This window comes from Eucalyptus grandis, chromosome 8 (assembly GCF_016545825.1).
Source record: "Eucalyptus grandis isolate ANBG69807.140 chromosome 8, ASM1654582v1, whole genome shotgun sequence".
NCBI lineage: Eukaryota > Viridiplantae > Streptophyta > Magnoliopsida > Myrtales > Myrtaceae > Eucalyptus > Eucalyptus grandis.
This window is the reverse complement of record NC_052619.1, coordinates 16,709,520-16,726,906: the sequence shown is the minus strand read 5'-3', so window position 1 is coordinate 16,726,906 and position 17,387 is coordinate 16,709,520. Positions and strand designations below refer to the sequence as shown.

Genomic DNA, 17,387 nt, shown 5'->3' with positions numbered 1-17,387 from the left:
TATTGAATCTAACCGACAAGTAAATCGCAAACTTAAAGATGCCCATCACTCCTTCATTAACTCAACGACCATTCAAGATACTTTATTGGCTCTTTTTCGTACGACAGACCTTCCATAATCTTTCATAATATCTAGTCTTCCTTCCTCCATCTATTGATCCATCTCATAAGAAAAGAGGGCACTAGAGAACCGACTTATGACCAACGTAGTCTCACGCGAAAGAAGTGTCCCGATGGCCAACCAGGTTTCACTAGTAGCTCCCTTCAAAAGAGCTTCCACTGGTCCAAACAATGATTGATCCCATCAACCACCATTAAATAAAAGGGGGAAAAGCCCTCCATCTGTAAAGAGAGGCACGGGACTATGTTGGCCATAAGTCAGTTCTCCAGTGCCCTATCTTCTTATGAGATTGATCAATAAATAAAGGAAGGAAGGCTAGATGTTATGAAATAGAAGGTATGTCATACAAAAAAGAGCAAATAAAGTATCTCGATTCGTTGAGCTAATGAAGGAGTGGTAGGCATCTTTAAGTTTGCGATTGATTTACTCGTCGGTTAGATTCAATAATACTTGATATCCTTATGTGCTTCATTTTCTATCCCGTTTTGCTACACTATTTAGCCATGATGTTGACTATGTGAATAGAGTCTGGAGGAGTAGGGAGGATGTTCGAGATATTGCACGACAAGCTCGTTTGGCAAAATGCAAAATTTACATGCGGCAAATATTTTTCATGTTTCTTCCGTTGTTTGCTTGTGGATCTTTTACTGAAACGATTGAATGACACTCATTAAGGTTTCTGCGATGGTAGCAGTTCGTTTGGATGGTGAGAAATCTCGAGCAGCTTGTTGGTTCGATTGTTGGACAACAAACCTCACGCCCACTCGGGAGCATAAATTGCTTGGCTTTAAGCACATGGGAAGATGAGTTTTGCTTTATCGTGCTGGTTCCAATTAATGCAGATCTTCAATTTGCTGAAAGCACTTACATTAACTGTTTAATTACAGATTCCTTCATTAGCTGCCTAATGAAGGAATCTGCAAGGTCTGTCGAGATCTTCATTCACTATTAAGCCAAGATCTTCAAGGCTGGATGTTATGAAACATTATGGAAAGTCCGTCGTACGAAAAAGAGCAAATAAAGTATGATTGTTGAGCTAATGAAGGAGTAGTAAGCACCTTTAAGTTTGTGATTTACTCGTCGGTTAGATTCAATAGTAACTCCCTTCAAAAGAGCTTCCACTATTCCAAACAATGCTTCCCTCGGTCTTGCCTGTAAAAACATGATATAATTCGTGCAGATCCCATCAACCACCATTAAGTAAAAAGGGGGAAAAACCCTCCACCTGTAAAGAGAGAAGCTCGAGAGAAGAAGAAATCTCTCTACTCATTATGCTACCTTATGTGCTTTTGTAAGCTTAGAGACCTTGGTATCACGGACCGAACCAACATGGGTATCAATGTGACTCCACAGCATCTCCCGTACGCTAGACGTATCCCATTTGGCTTGTTCAATTATGATATCTGTTCAAAGTATGATACGAAACTTATCCATGCATTCGGTGGTAAAATTCCCCTAATAACAAGTCAAAAGTGAGCATGGCATGAACATACAAATAGTTTCCTAAATGCCCAAAGTGTTATTTACCAACAAGACCATATTTTCACATCAGCCTCTGGTCTCAGACACAAACCTTCATATCTGACTGATGCAAGTAAAACAACTAATAGGCCACCAAAGGAGTGCAAATGCAAGCACAACAAGAGTCAAAGAACCAAGAAAGAACTTAGTTACAGGACAAAGCACAATGACAAACCTTCGCTCGTGGCCTACTTTTTCAGAGCATTGACTTTACAAACATCAGGTTACAAGTTGCCGTACCTGCGCATCATTCGTCAAATAGGGCCATATAAGACCGAGTACAGTCACGAGCAGCCACTTTGGACATATTCTGTATGGATGTCTAGGTGAGTTCAAGGAAAGATTTGGCAAGCCTTTGGAAGGAGGGGAAGAGTTTTCAGTGGCTGTTCGTGACTGTACTCGGTCTTATATGGCCCTATTTGACGAACAATGCGCAGGTACGGCAACTTGTAACCTGATGTTTGTAAAGTCAATACTCTGAAAAAGTAGGCCACAAACGAAGGTTTGTCATTGTGCAAACGTAAGCACAACAAGAGTCAAAGAACTAAGAAAAAGCAAATCTTTCCTTGAACTCACCTAGACATCCATACAGAATATGTCCAAGGACTGCTTGGAAAGCTAGTCATTCCAACTGACGAAACAACAAAACACAATAAGCAACATATGATAAGATGTCCTCAACAGACAGTCTCTCTGTGTAAGCTTACTTCAAATGAAAACATCCTGATTGAAAGAAAAATGTGTCAAAACGGAAAAATATTTCCACGTTCCAGGCAGCTTGAAGTGGTAGTCGTACAATAGAACCCAAAAAATGAAGCATTTTAAGCAAGGAAAACCACCCCCATAACTTCTTACTCGAAGTGACCATTTTTCAAGCTGCTTCCACCTCTTAGATCTGACATTCCCATCGAAATGCATAGTCTGTGATTCATACCTAATAAGGGCCACATAAAATTTTATAGATGAAACGTACTTATAGCCATCCAAATATGTTGAGCACTAAAACAAAATCCTGAACCAGGAACTGCTCCCTTTGATCTCCTGCCAGCCCACCAGGTGCGGTACTATCCAAGAACCGCCCTCTAAGAGCGTCCACCTGTTTGTCCAAGGAAATTCAACCATATGGCAAAAGATTAGTGCAGAGAAAGGGTAAAATTCATTTGGCAAACTCCATCCGAGAGTTATCAGTATTTATCAAATTTGCTCCAAATTCCATAATACAGAGCACAAGAAGATGAGATGGAAACATAACACGTCTCAAACTACAATTGATTAAGAATGTGAACAGAAGAGTAGTGAAAATCACCAATCTCAATAAGGGATGACTGACCAATGATAAGCCCCAAAGAAATTAGAAATAGCAGTCGATGATGAGTGGCATTTCCACAGATATTTCGAAACTCATGCATACGAGGACTGAAGCTTTGTCCTAAACAGTACTCAAGCACAGGATTTATGCAAAAGAAAAGGCGCCCATTGCGGCATTTGAAAATCTTGTTGAGACACAACAACAAAGCCGGCATAAACTCCTCATTACTTCTTTTTTCTGGGTGGGAAAGAAGCCGACTTTGTGCTATTGGGCTTGGAAGAAAATTCTACAATACATGACAAAATTCCAACTCCGCTTCCACTGGAGGATAGGCGATGGTCTTGACACTTCGCTTTGGTTTGACAATTGGCACCCAGTGTCCTTTGAACTTAATATTCACATATTCGCTTATCTATAGATCTGGACTTTCAAGACAGGTTTCGGTGGCTAACCTTTTTTCTAAGGACGGCCATGCTATACAGTCAGTGATTGCAACTTGGGGTTCGTCACTCCCTTCTCTAACGATGCTAAGGATCGGTTTTGTTGGAGGAGAATTCCTTGGGAGTGTTCTCGATGGCCTCGGCTTGGGAGCTTATAAGTGTTCTCGATAGCCTCAGCTTGGGAGCTTATAAGGCGAAAGAAGGATTAAGCTAATTGGAATGGTTTCATTTGGAACAATGACATCCTACCCCGACATCAATTTAACTTTGGCTCATTACCAAGCGAAGGCTGCTTACTCAATCCCTTTCACGACTCATGGTAGGATCGATGATACATTCTGCCCTTTCTATGAAAAGGAACTTGATTCAATTGATCATTTATTTTTTGGATGTCGCATTACGTTGCGTATTGCCTTCTTTTGGGCGACCAAATGCAGACTCTCTTAGAATAACAAGCCTTGGGAGGAAACGCTAACTTGGGCCATTACCTTCTTTGCACGCTAGTAGTTCCATAAATGTATTGTCCATTTTTCCTTTGATGCGCTTTGTCACATCATCTGGAAGAATAGGAATGATATTCTTTTCAGGGGTGAGCCCGTTTCTACCTCGACCATGAAGAAGCACCTTCTCAAAGTCGTTCAAGATAATACTCTCACCTATAGAAACGTGGACGGCTCCACTAGAAATAGAAGATTACAACGGTTTTGGGAGTTGGATCCTTCCATCTTCTCCTCTGCTGTTTGCACACTGGCTAGGTAGGCCCTTGGTGTTTTTTGGGTGTGCCAGCACCTCTTGTGTTGGCATTGGTCCTTTTGCTTGCCGCTTGGCTTTTTTTATCGGCTTCCTTCCACTCTTTATGAGCATGTTCATTGGGAGTGTAAGTTTTTGAAGCCGAGGGTTGTATAGTTTTTTCCTTCCCCATTATGTTATAATTATTACCTTTACTAGAAAGGAAAAAAAAAGCTGACATAAAATGTGGGCAATCATATTCAAGGTCCAAACGTGCTTCTATGGGATGCAAGGTAGGTATACCTCATCTTTAAATCGCTCTTCCTCTTCTTCATAATTAGAAAGAGCAATGAACTCAACCTGGAAAGCAGAAGAGAGTCATTAGGTAGAACTTCATTTCAACGATTAGAGGCAAAAGCAAATCATCGAAAGGAACTCATATAAGCATCGGAGCACCTACATTAAAAAAAATGACTGACAAGAGTTTCCTTGTGCTGCTCTAACTTAGGAATATTGTCCCATATCTGCAGGAATATACTAAATGAAACCAGCAACGGCTTTACAAAGTCGATTTTCCAAAGGAAATGCAACAACCCTCACCTCCTGCACTTCTTCTCTCAAGGCAGCTTCTAGACATTCGAAAGGAGTCTGGATAAAAAGAAAAACCAGAGAGCATATAAAAAAAAATCAACTCAGATGGGCAAAACTTACCAGATGCAACCAAAACGAGCAAATAAAAACCATCACAATCCGAAATGGAAACATGATTAAGTATAGGTACGAACCCTCCTTGTTTTATACAAATACGAGAGTTGTTTTCCTTGGACAAAACAATCGCATCATGGCCTTCAAGAAGAGTCGCAACTTTATCATTAACTCTTAGAACTAAACATTTAGCTTATCTTAAGGCAAGAGGACAAGAAACACCTGGAATACAGGTTTCAGAAAAGGCTTGCTGGCAGCTTGTGCACGGCCAATATAATTGCCCCCCCCTACGAAAAAGATGCTGAAAAGAAGACAAGAAATACCTGGAATACAGTTTTGAGCAGAAACCTGCTCCCAGCTTGCTCAAGGCCGACCCAACGACACCATCTATGAAAAAGATGCTTAGAAAGGACACTAGGAAAATACAAAAACAACAACCTCGTAGATAACGCTGCAGAAATAGAAACAGTATCTCACTAGAGCAAAGCAAAAGCCTCACATGTTTGTGAGTACTATATCGGAGACAACCAAAGCAAAAAGAGCGCTCTGCTTTTCGAAGGAAGTATCGTCCAGTATAAAAATGACACCAGTTAAGCAGCTGCAAGAATGCTAATTGCTGCCTACTCAAACCAAATGTAAATCAGGTGAGTTTCAATGAGCGTCAGCTACACGTAAATCAACCTTCTGGGTTGGTAAGATGAGAAAAGCCATACAAAAGTGGAAAAGCTACAGCAGCTACCCGATGAACAAATTAACGTTTCAACATGTACAAAAAATTAGAATTCGCAATTACATATGGACAAAAATAAGTAGTTGAACATGGACAAATTAAGCTATTATATATCCATGCAAAATCATCTAGTAAATACACCTGTCTTACTTTTCCATCCGTCCCCTCCAAGTACATAGCTAGAGTGCACGGTTCAATCCCAGCAGCTTTCGCGATCCATATTCCTTCGGTGGTTTGGGACCTGAAAAAATAACAACCTGGCTTTGGACATTTTTCCTAATCCAAATCACTAGAGTGACCTAAAGGACGGTTCAAAAACATACCTCCCTCTTGAATGATCCATTTCCCTAAACTTTGTGCCAAACAGTGCATTCAACAGCGTGCTTTTGCCTGTCAAAACCAATAGAAACCTTTGTCATAAAACTTTGAAAAAAGAAAAAAAAAACATTTCTTCCAAGAAATACCGCCTATATATGACTTCACTGAAAATTATCACCAGCAATATATCCCGAAAGTCACTGAACATTATCACAGGCAATATATCCCGAAAGAATGGTAAGTTATTTCCAGTTAAACATAAGAAATCCAATTTAGAAGAAAAATATCCACCGAGCAAAAGTAGTGACTAGGTTTTTAAACAAATTGAGTAGCCAAGCTATTCAATAGTGAGATAGGAACTCACCACTGCTCTGAGCCCGAATATAGTTTGCCCAACCCCAGTTTTGGAGAGTGCATCACAAAACGAGCATATTTCATTGTCATGTTGTTTCCGGACTCGTCTCATCATATCGCGCATGTGATGATATCGGATAGTTTCTCGGAAATGCTTTGGTGCCCTATTAATTGCATAGATAATCATTAGATTATCACAAAGATATGTTGATTTAACACTTTATTTCTCTTTTAATCTATCCGACCATATAAATTGAATAAATGATCAAGATATATTGTTCGAGAAAAGTTTGATCACGAAAGTATGTCAGATTTAATGCTTAATTATATATCCCTTTTAGTCTATAATCGAGAGTATGTTTGTTATCACATGTTCTTTATTATAAAAGGTGTGGCGATTTTTCATGGACAGATGACCCTGTTGAATGTTCGCTTACTCAATTCATAGACGCAAGGGTGCTTTCAAGATCCATGCATTAGAAAAATTCATTAGTGATGTGAGATTGGAGGAAACAGGTGTTTCATACATCATTGTTTCTATATTCGGGGCTCAGAGTAGTGGGTTCCTATCTCGCTATCGAATAGTTTGGCTACTCAGTTTGTTTAGAAACCTAGTCACTACTTTTGCCTAGTGGATACTTTTGCTTCTTAGTTGGATTTCTTATGTTTAACTAAAAATAACTTATCATTCTTTCAAGATATATTTCTTAGTTGGATTTCTTATGTTTAACTAAAAATAACTTATCATTCTTTCAAGATATATTGCCCGTGATAATGTTCAGTGACTTTCGAGATATATTGCTTGTGATAATTTTCAATGAAATCATATATAGGCGGTACTTCTTGGACAAATTTTTTTTTTTTTCAATGTTGTACGACAAAAGTTTTCATTGGTTCTGACAGGCAAGAGAACGCTGTTGAATGCACTGTTTGACACAAAGTTCAGGGAAATGGATCCTTCAAGAGGAAGGTATGTTTTTGAACCATCCTTTAGGTCACTCTAGTAATTTGGATTAGGAAAAATGTCCAAAGCCAGGTTGTTATTTTTTCAGGTCCCAAAATATGGATCGCCAAAGCTGCTGGGAATGAACCGTGCACTCTAGTTATGGACTTGGAGGGGACGGATGGAAAAGTAAGTCAAGCATATTTACTAGATGATTTTGCATGGATATATAATAGCTTATTTGTCCATGTTCAACTACTTATTTTTTTTCCATATGTAATTCTAGAGTGACCTAAAGGACGGTTCAAAAACATAGAAGATGGATCCATTTCCCTAAACTTTGTGCCAAAGAGTGCATTCAATAGTATGCTCTTGCCTGTCAGAACCAATAGAAACTTTTGTCGTAAAATATTGAAAAAAAAAAAAAAAACATTTCGTCCAAGAAATACCACCTATATATGACTTCACTGAAAATTATCACAGACAATATATGCTGAAAATCAATGAACATTATCACAGATAATATATCCCGAAAGAATGATAAGTTATTTCTAGTTAAACATCCAATTAAGAAGCAAAAGTATCCATTAAGCAAAAGTAGTGACTAGGTTTCTAAACAAACTGACTAGCCAATCGATAGCAAAATAGGAACTCACCACTAGTCTGAACCGGAATATACAAACGACAACGTATGAAACGCCTGTTTCCTCTAATCTCACGTCACTGATGAATTTTTCTAATGCATGGATCTTGAAAGCACAGCTTGCGTCTATGAATTGAGTAAGCAGGGTCATCTATCCATGAAAAATCGCTACAGCTTTCATAACAAAAAACACGTGATAACAAACATTCTCCCAATTATAGACTAAAAGGGAAATACAATTAAGCGTTAAATCTGATATACTTTCGTGATCAAACCCTTCCCGAACAGTATATCTTGATCATTTATTCAATTTATATGGTCGGATAGATTAAAAGAGAAATAAGACGTTAAATCAACATATTTTTGTGATAATCTAATGATTATCTATGCAATTAATAGGTACCTATATCGACAATCGGCAACGGAGTAGACTCCACGATTGGCAAATCCCGAGCGCTTGTCCCTCAATCACAAAGCACTTGTTCAACAGAACCGAAACTCTACAGATCACCGACCAACTTACAATATCCAACGGACTGCCCCGCAAAATTCGCCTAAAAACAATGGGGCAATCAACGATAATCAAGAAGATTCTTGAAGCCTATCGGAGTCTCCAGACGGAAGGAGAAGGGACTTCTTCAATGCGATGGAAATGTATTAGTAATAGCTACTAGCTAGGGCCATCAAAATAGTTTGCTCTCAAAGGTATGAGATGGGCCCCGAAGTATCTCCCAATCCCAAAATTCGAAATGGGCCCCAGCGGACCCGGAACCGGCTCTTCGGTCCGTGTCGTGTTGACCTGGAATTTGCGTGGGTTTTCATTTGGGAATGCCTGCCTCTCTTACACGGAGCGACAAAGAAATTATGGGAAGACATATTGAATGGGGCTTCATCAATTGGGGCGAGGGGCTTGACGACGAGGGATGTCGGCCGAAGATGGTGGGGCTACGTTGGAAGGGTGTGGTGGTGGCTTGGAAGAAACTAAGCTTTGTTGGTTTTGGGAAGAAGACGGGTTGCAAATGGGCCGGGTGCACCGGGCCTTGTGGGAACTGGCCTCAATAGACCGATTTTTTTTTTTTTGGTCGGTCCTACTCTAATCCTACTCTAACACTCACTCTCAGACTTTTGCCCTGTCTCCTTACAGGGCGTGGAAGTCGAAACCCACTCCGGAAATAAAATCGTCCCCACCTCAACCCCTCCTGAGAAGGTGGGGATTTGAACCCCCACCTCCCCCTTCCAAGTTGGAAAGGTGGCCACTGGGGTGAACCCCCAATAGTTCTCAACAAACCGAGTTTGATTGCCAAGGATCTAGAAATTAGAATATTTCTTTCCTTTATAGGGGAGAAAAGCTTAGGAAATTGACACAATTAGTCAAGAAAAAAAAAAATAGCTGCAATTGGGGGTAAGGAGAGGAAGCTCAATCTCTTCAAACAATAGAGCGTGCAGGCAGGATGCTAAGTTTCCGGACTACCATTGTTAGTCCCTTATGGTCTTCGGACCTATGGATCCAACACTACGTGCAACTAATGTTTGAATTACTCGAACTTTTTATATAATAATTTAAATCAATAATGCTTTTTTTTTTTATCTACATAGGAAGAGGATGGTGCATGTGTGCGGTGAAATTTGATAGCATTTAGACAGTAAAGAGGTAAGGCAAGAAGTTTGCACGCGTGGATACGATGGAGCATATATAGTACATTGTAGATTTTTTTCGTTCCTATTTATGCCGTAAGTATCCTATTCATTGATCACTTGAACGTACAATATTGCATTTTATAGCTTTGATATCGTGCAATATCGGCGCATTCGTGGCTCCATTTATTCGTGATTTTTTCCAACATATGCACATACTTTATAGGTCTATGTAATTGTTGCAAAAAACAAGTGATCAAATAAATAATAAATGAAACAAGAAAATAAATCAAATATTGAATTTACATGGTTCGATTGATGCAATCTATTCCATGTGGAAAGCAATATAGGATTTCATTATTGTTCACGGAAATACAATCGAAATTATAGGCATACTCAAGTCTTTCAAACACTTTCAATGTTTTCAGCCCCCAATTATACCATAAAATTTTTTGCAGTATTTTACCTTCATGATTTCTTGAAAAATACAATCTCACAAAGGGATTTAGATGTCTTATCACAAAATTGCTGCACAATTGATTGCTACGTCCAAAAATTCCTCTGGCCACTAATGGGCAAAAGCCATATAATTAATATTAGGATTCAAAATAATAAGTACAAAAAAGCCTTTTAGTTGACTCAGATTAGGAATTCAACTTCAACATGAATTTCTTGCTTGCTCGATCGTCAAACAAGTTCTATAGGATAATTTTCCAAGATGTCCTAAATATATTAATGGATGCTAATTTAATTGTAAACCTTTGAATTTGATCAATTTAATCGTAAACATTTTATCAATTAGCCAATATATTCCTTCTAGCCAAGTTTGGTAGAAAAAACACTGACTTTGACACTAGTCATCATACGTGGCACAACCGCCATTGATGTGAACAATGTTTACAATTTTTTTAAAATTGAATTGTAACATATTTTTTATTTTCTTTTGCTTTTCATTGTCACCAACGAAGGTCCACTAGAGGAGAGACTACAAGCCCTCGGCGACTGTGGGCTAGGGCAGTCGGTGTTCACATTAGTGTGGGATCTACTCCTTCAAGAATTTGTGGCTCACAATAAACTGTTATTTTCAAAGTAATCAAAAAGCCGCTATGCTAGCAAAGCCCGAAAAGCCAACAATGATGATGAAAATCCCATCAACTCTTTTCGCCCTTCAGTGTAGGTCTTAAATCTTTTCTTACTCTGCGACCAACAGATCAAGTCAAAAACTAAGCCTAGATCAATGTTAGCTCTTGGCTAGATGGACTACTCGAGACACTCAAAAAGGCAATAGATGGAGTATCTCTTCTACTTGATCTATGCACGTTAGTTGAAGGGCATCTCAATTATTATTATCACGTCTGCATGTTTTCTTACGCTGATTCGTCTCAATTGAATGGATCTGAAGGAGTACTCGAGACACTCAAAAAGGCAATGGGTGTAGTATCTCTTCTACTTGATCTATGCACGTTAGTTTAAGGGCATCTCAATTATTATAATCTTGTATGCATGTTTTCTTACATTGATTTGTCTCAATTGGCGCCAAGGAGAGTCTACAAGGAATCTACCGTAAGATCATATGTCCTTGTTATCGCGACCTACCCTTTGAGAAGAGAGAGTAGGTTTAGTGGTATTGCCTAAAGGATGGACCTAAAGCCTATGATTAGGCGTGGGCTCTCCCAAGCCCATACCTCACATGACATTGAGATATTCTAAAGATTTTCGTAAAAAGAAATCGTCATTAGCCTATTAGGATCAGCTAGAAACCAAGTGAGACACGGGAATATACCACACTTCCTACGCAACCAAAGAATCTAAGGTCGGGGACTTGATTACACTAATTAATCAATTAGTGCATTTTCGATATCTGATCTTGTTCGTGTTAAAAAAAAAGATTTTTGTCAGGTAGTTTAGATTTATTTTATACATACCCACTAACACGTGAGGTGATTATACGGGTGCACAATCATTAAAATAACAATTAGCAACAAAAGAAAGCGATTAATAAATTGCATGAAATAGCAAAAATTCAACATCAAAGAAAAGATAAATATTAATCCTAACTAGATTAAAGAGAAGCCAAAATCAACATATCAATATTATGCATTCAAAGGCATATGTCCCTAAGGATAATTGAAACCTAGTAAAGCTCTAAAAACTTAATCAAACTTAAACATAATTCCAAATTGAAAGGTTTCCTATTTTTAGGAGAAAATTATTTCAAAGATTAATTTCAAACTTTTGAGGAAATTTTAATTTTAATTATTTTAGATTTTTTTATTTTTAGATTTTTTTAAAGGAATTTTTGAACTTTCCAAAAAAGAACTAGATTTTTGCAATTTTTTTTTTTTTTTAAAAATTTTAATTAATTTTTTTTAAAAGGGTCTAATGTTTTAATTTTTTTTGAGTTTTTGAATTTTCGGAAAATTTTTTGAGTTTTTAATATTTTTCCAAATTTTTTATTTTTTGTAAATTTTGAAATTTTTTATATATTTTTAATATTTAATATTATTATACTAGGAAAACAGGTTCGGACTGGATAAACCCGATCTGACCTACTAGACTGATCCAATGACCCGAACTTACCCTACAAAAGACAAAACCTACTTTTAAAAACCTTTTTTGCTTTTCTTATCATATTAATAATATTTTTAATTAAAATTTTTAATTATTTTTTTGTCTTTCCCCCTGCACTATCGCCTCATCTACGCCACCTTCACCGAACGTCTTCCCCCCACGTCTTTTCAACCTTTCTATTTTTTTTTTTTTTTTTTTTTTTTATTTCTTTTCACTACCCATTTTTATTTCTTGTTTTTCTTTTAACCTTTTTTCTTTCCTAGGTCGTCTTCTTCCCTGGTCTTCTTCACGATGTCCCCTCTCTGCCCGAAGCTTCCTCATCCTGCACCGTGCACAACGCCGGCCGGATTAACCAGCTTCGACCGCCGGACCAACACCGTCCATCGGTCATCCCCCTCGACCGACGTTGGCTACCGCTGGCCACATATTCCGATGACCACTAACTCATTCTCCGGCGCGACTTCGTCAATTCGAATACACGCAAATATTTCGCATAAACCACACGAAAATACAATGAATACAGGCAAGCAAGGGGGCAAAAATGAGTCGGTCTTGCGTTAAAACACAGGCTATTCTTCGGTTTTCTTTAAGGCATTTTGTCGAACAGATGATATGCACTAATGAAACGGTTTTACCTCGATCGAAACTCAACTCGAGCTTAGGCTTCTACTGAGCATAGTAGTATGCACAGAAACATCAATGGAGGCTCCACGGGACCGAAGCTCGCGTGAACTGGTCAACCGCGAGTTCCGGTCCGGCACCCTACGAAAATGGAGCATACATGAGCAGAGAAGACCTACACCGTTTGGTTCGGTGGAGATGCTGCGACGGATGGTGGATGATGGACGGGCCACCGACGATGGTGGATCACTCCTTCAAGCTCCAGCTCTCTCAGTTTGCTCTCTGTCTTGGATTCTCACCGAAGAGCTCCCCCTTTCTCGGTTCTCGCTGTTCCAGAAGAAGGGCGTCGGGGAGTGGGATCCCATGCACGGTTGAGCCACTCCTTGGCTCTCTTCCCTCTCTCAAGAACAAGTTCTCTCTCGAGCACTTCTCTCGCTCAAGCTCTCGTGGTGCTTCTGTTCAATCCTCCTATCGCTTCCCCCGACCAAAAACCAACCGAGAACCCCCTCTCGCTTTTATGCTCGGCCAGCAAGGGCACATGGCTCCTGTCACGGCCAGCTACCTTGCCGGCTTGACTCCGACCCTGGGATCATGCTGTGCGATCCACTGCCTCCTCTGCTCCCTCGGTCTCCTCTGGCTCGTACTTTGCTTTTTCTTCTTTCTGCAGCGTGAAGAGCGTGAGGGAAAGAGAGCGGAAGAAGAGAAGAAGGTTGAGCCGGCGAAGGAAAAAAAAAAAAGGAGGAGGCTGGGCCAGGCCCAAGCCAATGAAAATGGATAAAAAGAAAGAAGCCCGAGCCAAGTTGCTTTTTTGTCTTCTTCTTTTTTCGATTTTTTTAAATGGATTTAATATTAGTGCTAGTTATGTAAATGCTCTTAATGTCTATGCGTAATGGATTATAATGAAAACATACACGATGCATTTAAATGAAAGTGCTTCTTTTTTTTAACAACTAATTCCTAACTTTTAATGCTATTAAGTCTTAAGTAAAATAGCGAAATTTAGGTGTCAACACTTGTCATAAAACGCCTTGGACATTCCAAAGTGGGATGGACTTTTCAAGATTATGTATGATGACATCCTAGATTTTTCGATTCTGCTTTTAATTAAATTAATCGGGCATTTCATCGACGCGCCTATAAAGTTATTCTTAGAGTTGATCACTTTTGAGATAACTAGACTATCTAGGAAAACCATTAAGAAATTTTAATACAATAAACTTGAGAATTCGACTATGAATCGGCTATTTGACCGTGCTCATCTTTAGAAGTCATTACGGCAAAGATATAAGTCGATTAGAAATCAGAGATAAATTGGTTCAACCAAGATGTGTGGCTAAACGTGGGTGATTCCACTAAATTGGAAAATTCTCGTCGATCGGCACTAGACTGATTTTTCTATCGTTTTGGTACTCTGTGTCCGTATTTGAATCATCGAGATTTTTACGACAATCAAAAGTAGCCAATAGTGGGTTCATTATGGCTCAAAGAAATCGACTACGGATCATTTGCACTAAAATTTCTGAAAGCTACTCAGTAGCCTAAGTCACGCTAAAATCGCATCGAATTGAAATTAACCGCGAAATTGAGTCCAATTTCATAAATTGAAAGTTCTGTCATATCACAATTAATTCTAGGAGCGTCGACTCAATCTCAAAAGATTTTTTTGAACCGAGACTTTTTGGGAAAAAATCGAGGTAGGGTCATTTTTGTCCAGAAAATGTCAATGACCGTTTTTTATCGCAAAATTGGGGAGCAAGTGGGATCAATTGGTAAGAAAAAATACCAATTTGATCAATGAGGTGTCGGTTGAATTTATTGAGACCAAATTGGATTGATTTAAGCAAGAATGAGTGTCCAATTGGAGATGAATTCTTGTCAAATTCGTATGCCCCCCACCACCATGACTTATGGACCAATTCAAGCTTCTAGATGGGGGCAAATGGGTCTGGAAATTGCTGGTGGAAGACAGCTATGGATGGGGATCAAGTTGAGGGAACAAAGGGATAAGAACAAGCTTGGTGGCCCCCTCCTTAGCAAATCTTGTTCCCCCTTCTTCCCATTTGTTGTTGACCAAACTTTCCATCCCCCTCCCTTGCTGCTCGACACCCAGCAACCCAGAAGACCAGCCGTGAAGCCCTCGTGCCGTCGCACGCCACGCCGAAACACCGTTCGCCGTCCACGAGTCTCATCGTCCACACGCGTGCTCTCTGCCTTGCCGCACGCGCCTCCACCATCTCGAGCTATTGTCCCGTTTCCACCGTGAACCAAGAGGTTTCCCGAGCCCAGCCGAAGTCGATGCTCCGCCATTCCACCGCCGAGCAAGCCAGTTTGAACCTAGTTTGGTCCCCTCAACCTTCCTCGGTCCATCCTCGCCTCAAACCAAGCTTGTTGCCCTCTATTTCAGCCCAAAACAGAAGCTGAAATTGTGGGTATTCTAGCAAGAGTTTGACCCGTTTTGAAGGTGTTCCCGGCCCCAAAAGCTAGGCTCGCTTTGGAGAGAAGTGAGCCCCGTTGCGTCCCTGACGATTTGAGCCGATAGGATCGCAAAACAAGTGAGTTTAACTCACTAATCCTCACTTAGTAGGTTAATTACGCTGAAGGGTTATTTAGTTTAGGCTAAGCTAGATTAGGTGGTTAGTTAGATTAGATTAGTGAATTTAATTAATTGCCGATGCATATTAGGTCGATAGTTAGTGTAATTAGCGAGTAAATAGACTCTAGTATTTATTTAACGAGTCTCGAAAATTTTTTGGGCCCATTCCGACGTATAATTAGGTAACACGGGCCTAAGTATGCTTTTTATGCATTTAATAATTAATTTCCGCATTTATTTAGTTAATTATTCATTTTCCGGAAATTAAATTGAGATAGTCGATGACCAAAATTTCGTGTTGATTGCAGTGGTACTTTCCGTTTATTTAATTGAGTACCAAATTGTGCAATTTGAGTATGAGTAGTGATTGTGGGTCATTATTCCAAAAATGGACAACTTTGGTAATTGGCTAGAAAAAAAATTTGTTGTGTAAGACCGTGAGTTAGATCAAGAAGATCGCCGAAGTATAGTTTGCCAATGGGGCCGTGATGACCATTTAACCCAAATTATGCCAATGGGGCCATGATTACCACTAAATCTAGATTATGCCGGTGGGGCCATGATGACCACTTAGCCTAAATTATACTTGTGGGGCCGTGATTACCACTTAATTTGGGTTGTGCTCGTTGGGCCGTGATTCATTGCTGAAAATTTAGTAGGTCGTGCCTGTTGGGCCGTGACTAAGAGTTGAGAATGAATAATCGAAATGACCATGTGATGGTCCCAATAACATATAATCGACTAAGTCGATTGATTGATGATTCGATCTGATTGGGTGAAGTGATTGATGAGTTATCTAAACTGTATTGACTTACATGAAGAAAACTGAGGCCATAGTAAGTCCTCTACTCATGGTTGTGCTTAGGCAGCCCTTAGGGCATATTTTCTACATAATCGAGTCTTAGGGGGGTTGAACTTGCTGAGACAATTTTCGGGTCCTTAGATGGTGTTGGTGGAGGACCGGAAGCCTCGGATTTTGGAAAGATGGAGACTGAATAATCGGCAAATATGTTTGACTAGAGAGTCATAGGACAGTTCCCTTTTTGTTAAGCTGATAATTTTGTAAACAACCTGGTTTTGTGTATAAAACTATTTGTTTTATAAAAGGCTCGTTTTGGTTATGAGTTGTGGTCCTATTCTTTTCTATCACATTGTTTTATTGTCTGAAAATTAATTATATGCTTCTACCTGCGTATTGAAATGAAAGGGTCGGCAATGCGTCCTGGGACGTCACTATTTAATCGACTAGTGAGGGATGGGCGCGCACTCAAGGATCGGGGCGTGACAATGTAATTTTGGACACGTAACATGCATTGTCTAAGTTGACTTCATATTATAATCTCTCAATTTCTCGGTAGGCTTCAGCTCCAACTGCAAGTTTGTTGCCTGTCCAAAAGATCATAATCAATTAATCTACTAGGCGAAACCTCATCGAATGAAATTGATGATTCTTTGTTGATCTTCTACTAGATCCAAACTTCCATTCTCTATAATTGAGTTGACCATTTGAAGTGAATAATATATCAGCCATTGATAGAGGAACCATTCCCCCAATACTAATTTACAAGTGCACGTCCGGTCCATGAACTGGCATTCAGTGAAGTACTAACATATTCTTATGACTCATTAAAACATTGATGTTGTTCTTCTTGGCCTTGAGATGGTAGATCTCTCTCTCTCTCTCTCTCTCTCTCTCTCTGAAATGCAGAAATCAATGAGAAGAAAGGTTTGATAAGCCATGAAGATCTTGAAGATGTTGCATGTCTTGGTTGGTTGTCTAGCTCCAGGAGTTTTCGCTCGTGGGCAACAAAATCCAGGTTCTATCTCTCACATTCATGCGTGCTTACAGTGATCATTGAATTGTGAAGAGTTAGAGATGTTAGATAAAAGGGATTTTAGAAAACAGCACGATGATGATTCAGTGTCTACCTTTCTTTCCGTTGGCAATCGACCTTGCAAGCAGAAGACAAAAAATAGTCATACTCAAATTTGTCTTAGAAAATGAGTACCGAGTATATAAGCGGAGTTGAGCTCAAGGAGTTTTAACGTTTTAAAATTACACATAGCAATAACTTGTACACAACTTTAGGAATTTAGCAAAGTTAATGCTGTTCTACATTCTCTAGGAAACATCCACGAATCCTCCTTTATAATG

The 17,387-nt window shown here is 39.4% G+C and overlaps 1 pseudogene; it reads right to left on the bottom strand.

The window, feature by feature from the left end:
- Nucleotides 1–1,973: 1,973 nt before the first annotated feature.
- LOC104428825 lies at nt 1,974–14,946 on the bottom strand (annotated as a pseudogene).
- Between the last annotated feature and the right edge of the window lie 2,441 nt (nt 14,947–17,387).